General features: G+C 43.4%; 1 long non-coding RNA gene across 1 annotated transcript in view; it reads left to right on the forward strand.

Annotated features, from left to right (window-relative positions):
- The first annotated feature begins 5,694 nt into the window (after positions 1–5,694).
- LOC110316134 overlaps positions 5,695–5,972 on the forward strand; it is a 56,655-nt gene continuing 56,377 nt past the window's right edge. Inside the window, exon 1 of the long non-coding RNA XR_002380255.1 lies at positions 5,695–5,776. This is a non-coding gene — a long non-coding RNA (uncharacterized LOC110316134). The remainder of the gene's footprint in view (positions 5,777–5,972) is intronic.

The raw sequence follows: 5,972 nt of genomic DNA on the forward strand, positions 1-5,972 counted from the left end.
AAACAATTGTACTCAAAATTAATGATAGAGTCAGTATCAAATTGTGTGTGTGTGTGTGTGTGTGTGTGTGTGTGTGTGTGTCTATAAAACATTCATTCACACATAAAGTGTAATAACACCAGCAAGTAACCTATAGAGCTTGTTTTCCTATGGATTCTTACCTCAATTTTAGTCATTTGAGTTAAAGGCAGTGAAGAAGTCCCTTCTGAGACCTAGAGGGACTCAGTAACTTTCCCAAGGTTGTACATATAGCTAATGGCTGAAATGACACAGATATGAACTTGAGCACTCAGCCTCCAGAGCTATTCTCCCCAACCCCATGTAAGACCAAAGCATACAAGAATGCAGAATGAGGAAAGCAGGAAGAAATATAATTTGGGAAATATAATGGGAACTAGACTGTGCAGGATCTTAAATGCCATGAAAAGACATTTGGACCTTATTCTGTAAGTCAGAAAGAAATATCAGGTTTTAAACAAAAGGTCTTCGAATGAAAGGGTTGACAGCTTTAACCCAGTACTTCGTCGCCTTATTCTAATTCGAAATTGTGTGCATGATTTGTGTCTGGTGGCTCTTTCTTTCCTGAATCAATGTGCTATATTAACAGAATTTTTCCATAGTGTCCTCAGTGTCCACAACAGTGGCTGGCATGTGTAAAGTCATATCGATAGTGACAAACCAAGAACACAAGATTCAAAACTCAACCCCAACCTTGACTACTCAGTGACCTTGAACCAAACACACTTGATATCAACACCCAACACTGTAAAGTTGCTACGAAGCAATAAAGGTGCCTACATGTAACTCTGTCCATTTCAACTCATTCTTCAGCACTTACTCAGAATATAAACAATCTCTTTCGGTTTATTTGTAGACTAGACAATCTTGTTCTAATACTGGTGTGTGTTTGCCACTCTCTGCATTACCTGTTTTAAAAGAGAACCCTGTCAGAAGAAACCATCTTGCTTACCTTCTGGGCAACTCCCCTTTAACATTACTTGTTGTATTGATAGTGTTGCATCCAATAGCTTTATCTGAACAGTACTGAGGGAAGAAAAGGCAAAGGAACACTGTTGACCCGTGACTCCCCTCTTGCTGCTCATGGGGACCCTCACTTCATTGCCTCCTCCACATGTAGTACAGAGCACTTAACCTTCCACGGGATATTTTTATGCTCCGTTTTCTGTGCCATTATGAAGGTGCTGAAGGTAAATGGAGTTCACTTTGGATACGCGCTGTCATCACCCACTTACATGGTCCCCACCCTTCCTGCTTCCTAAAAGGGAAGTGTACATGCAAAGAGAATGGAGGTGTTTTCAAAGGAGAGTCAGCTAGGCAAAGATAAATACCTTTGCTTGGAATATCAAATTGGTAATACAACCAGGATTGAGCCATCAGGATGACCATTTTCCTTAGTAAGGAAACAGCCTGGGAATGCACCATTCTGGATGTCTTGTTCATTGCTTCCTAAGACCTGGAGACTCTCCCTCCTCACATTTTTTTTCAAAGCAAACTACTTGCTTTGTGACTGCCCTCAGGGATATTTCTAAGGTTACCTATGCCTAGATAGCTTAAAACAGTAGGCGCCTTTGCTTATAACAATGCAGTTTGGGTCAGAATTGTCAGTAACAGCACATATCCGTTCTATAGGAATGAGTTCAGTCAGCTCCACTGGGAAGCACACAAGGTCCATTTGCAAGATGAAGCACTCACACAGTAGGCATGTGGTCTCTGCGAAAGGAAGTTGAAGGGAAATGAAATTTAAGATAAAATTTGAGGCCTGATTCATGTAACTTATGTCAAATAGTCCGAAGAAAAATTTTGTTTGTAAGCTTAGAAGCCTGAGGCGTAGAACTTAGTGGAACAGGCCCAGGCACGCCCGGGCAGGCCCATTGTTAAAACATTCCTGGGGCTGACTGGCCATAAGATAGAAGAATGCAGGAACTTGTCCGGGCTATCTTGGCTGAGTCATTAGTCATCTGGTGGCCCGGCACCTCCTTCTGCCCATTGACCTCCTGACATAGTTTGGGGTTATATGTTAACCAAATGTTCCCGGTGACTTAATAAGCGTCCGCCCCTCAGGTCTCCTGACATCCTGACTTGCACGTACAGTTCTGCTAATGTGTAATTGCTTTTGCTGATGTTCAAATGAGCCGATTGGGTGAAGCCTCGCCAATTCCTCCTAGCCCCCTCCCCCGACCCTCTCCACATATAAACAAACCCTAGTTTTCAAGCCTTGTGGTCGATTCCTCTGTCTCCTGTGTGAGATACGTATTGGCCCAGAGCTCCGTCATTAAACTACCTCATGTTTTTACATCAAGAAGGTGTCTCGGAATCCATCGATCCCATCATCAGCCACCAAACCTAGATACTAGTGCACATGCCAGCAAGATTCTGCTGAAGGGACCCTGATATAGTGGCCTCTTGTGAGGCTATGCCAGTGCCTGGCAAACACCGAAGTGGGTGCTCACAGCTGTTGGGGTCTCTCACCTCCACTAACCACTCTCCCTCTAACATTATATTGCGCCCCCTACAGGCGCACAGAATTGCTACTGAGAAGACCTCCCCAGATCTCCCAGAATGCAGCGTCATCAGACCACCTTACGTCATCGTCGTCACCGCCCACTTGTTCGGACCGCCTACCGGATACACATCTCCGCTCATGATGGACTGCGCAGCAGAGAGAGTTTCAAGGGGACTCACGGGCAGGCTTAGAATCCTTCCTTGTATTTAAAAAGTCCGATTAATAAAAATCATGCTCTGATCAGCGGACCGACAGGGCATTCATTTTTCCTTTCGCAGCCTATCCTCTTTTAGGATGTTAAGCTCTTCAGTACGAACCCAGTCCAAAGTGTTTCTGCCCACGCAGAAACATACACACGGCCAGCTATTGGATGGAACACAGGGTCCCCAATGGAGGAGCTAGAGAAAGTACCCAAGGAGCTGAAGGGGGCTGCAACCCTGTAAGTGGAACAACAATATGAACTAACCAGTACCCTCTGAGCTTGTGTCTCTAGCTGCATATGTAGCAGAAGATGGCCTAACTTAAGGATAGCATTTGTAATGTAAATAAAGAAAATAATAAAAAAAAAAAGAAAAAAGAAAAAAAAAGAAGAAGGTGTCTCGTGTTTCCTTGGATGGGTCATTTCCCGAGACTCTAGTGGGGGTCCCTGAAAGGTCTATTGGTTAAGAGAGTGTCACTGCAGTTCCTTGCCAAATGGCCTCTCCAAAAAAAACATTTTTTTTTTCCTTACAATGTGGCTGGTTTCTAAATGTCCTTGTCCCAAGAAAAGAAGTAGAAGAAGTCTGATCTGTTTAGATTTGGGACTAAACAAATATCGATAGTTGTGAAATGAATCTTGTTTTCTAAAATTCACTGGGACCTCAAAGATCAACACTTAGAATGTCACTGGATTTGAACTGGAGTCTTAGTAAACAGTCTTAGTCAAAGAAAGTCAAGTTCAGATATGGCTACAGGGTAGACTAAAATCCACTATGACTGGTGTTGCTGTATAGATCAGCAGTAGACACCAACAGAGACGTGAAGACTTTGAGGACATTACACGGCTATAAGAGAAGATACCATACTAGTACAGAGATAGAGATTGGAATGATACTAAACCCACTGGGCTGACATTGAAAAGATGATCACACAGAGTCCTCATAATGAAGAAGAAGCATTTGGAACATCTCTTGGACATGGAGCCTCAGAGTGAGAAGGCGATCTATTCTCAGTAAGTCCCCTGGTCAGTGGGATTTTGTTACTGAAGGCCTAGAAAACTCATGGGATCACATCATTTTAATCAAATTGTCCCAGTGCCAGCCAAGACTGTAGGGGAATTTCAGGAGGAAGGTCCAAAGAAGTTTCTGGACATTATTGAGCCACCATTGACATGGGAAAAGAGTCTGTGGTTGATTTGCTGTCTATTACAATACCCATACCTGAAGCATAAGGGGCGCATAAAAAATATTTACCAAAAGAAAATGAACAAAATTTCCTCTCCGTTGAATTTTTAATCTGCTTATTTTAAAGTAATCCTTCTGTATTTCATTCTGAAAAAAAACCTTTTGAGAGAATACAGACAAAACGACGCCCTTGTGATTAGTGACAAGGGTTTCTTTTTTTCTTTCTAACTCTCAAGATTATGAAGAAATAACTGGCTGGCTGACCCCTGAGGTTTCACCCACTGTTTCACGGAAGGAAACTGAGTTTGGGTGCAACTCTGGGGATTGAGAAATGATCAAAGAATTAACCACTACTGGGCATCTGGCTCCTCTTCCTCTTGATGATACAGGAGGAGCTTTGACACCTTAGTGTCAACTCTGTGCTGAGTTACATTGGCCTGGGATTTCTTCATGGTAAGGCTCAGAAGGAGGCTTATTCTCCATAGTTTCTAGACTTACTTGAGTTCAAGGAAGATTAAGGCGGGAAGGAGAAAGAGAAGGAGGAGCTAGAGATGATGGAAGAGAATCAGAGAAATAGCTGATATTGATAAACCTCCTAATATACTATGTACTTGGTATTCTACATGTGGTTTGTGTGTGTGTGTGTGTGTGTGTGTGTGTGTGTGTGTGTGTGTGTGCAGGTTTGTGGGTATAGGGTCAGGTGCATGCCAAATAGAGGATGTGAAGGTTAGAGAACAGCAACCAAAGCTGGTCCTTGCCTCTCTACCTGCTTTGAGAGAGGGTTTCTTTATTTCCAGTGTGAGTGACAGGTATTCTACCTACATTACCTTTTTTAAATCAGCACAAAATTATTGTTATTATCCCCCTATTTTCTGCCAGAAGAAAATGAGTCCTATATGCAGCACTACTAGAGAATATTGAGATTACAATTCACGTTTAAGTTCATAGAAAGGCAAAGTCCATTTTATTTGGGACTCCACTGAGCTGCCCAATCAAATCAGAACCTCTGGGTGACATCAAATAGTGCTGTGTTCATGTGTGATGTCCTGGTAGTGCAGCAGACAGGATGTCAAGCCTGTCACTCTTAAATCTTCACCTCTATTCGGGAACAGTCTGGCTGGCTGACTCATTCTTCTAATTCAAAGGATAAATTTCTCCCAAAGTGCACAAAACCCCACAGCACAGTTTCACCAACACACACACACACACACACACACACACACACACACACACACACTTCCCCACTCTGTGCAAGTCCAGTTAAATATACTATTGGCACTTTCTTAATAACTGTGGTCTCCAGAGAAAACCATGTGAAATGTATCAGTTTCTATCTACAACTGACAAAGGCAGGAGGTAAAAAGCAGTAGGAGGTTGCTATCCCAGAGGCCAGCCACCCGCCCTTTCCTGGCCAGCATTCCTTTCCTGAATAGTTCCGGCTTCAGAAATGTTAGTCACTCTGCTCCTCCCTCCCCTCCACCACCACCACACCCCCATCTCAGCTTGATACTTGAAGCCTCAAAGTCTAGAGGAAGAAGGAAGAGGAGAGGGAGGGATAGGGGACAGGAGGGCATCACTGATAAGAACAAAGACCCGGTTGAACTCCGGAAGCTTGTGGAGCAAGCTGGCCAGAGGCACAGGCTTCCAGCAACATGAAAAGATGAGTTAGGAGGAGGATTCCGGGAACTTCCTCTCCTTGTGGCATGGCCAGGTCATAATGGTGCTGTGATTACACTGCCAAGGCTCATTAAAACAATAAACAAACCGCAAAGGCAGTTACTAAAAGCCCTCCTCTCCTATGTCCTTGCTGAAGGGGAAGAGGAGTGGAGCCCTGTTTGCTGCCATTTACCAGCCCGGCTCCTGTAATCTGGTAATACTGAGAATGATTTAAAAAAAAAAAAAAAAGGGAGCCGAAAGCCCATGCATCCTGCTGTAATTTGTAGGATGATTGGGAAGGAAGGAGGGAAGGCAGTTAAGTATTCAAGGAAAAATATTGTAGGTGGATCTTTCTGGATAATGAGAAGATCTTGATTTGAACGGAAAGTCTACACTCAGAGTACAATTTT

The sequence above is a fragment of the Mus pahari genome, chromosome 1, assembly GCF_900095145.1.
Source record: "Mus pahari chromosome 1, PAHARI_EIJ_v1.1, whole genome shotgun sequence".
Lineage (NCBI taxonomy): Eukaryota > Metazoa > Chordata > Mammalia > Rodentia > Muridae > Mus > Mus pahari.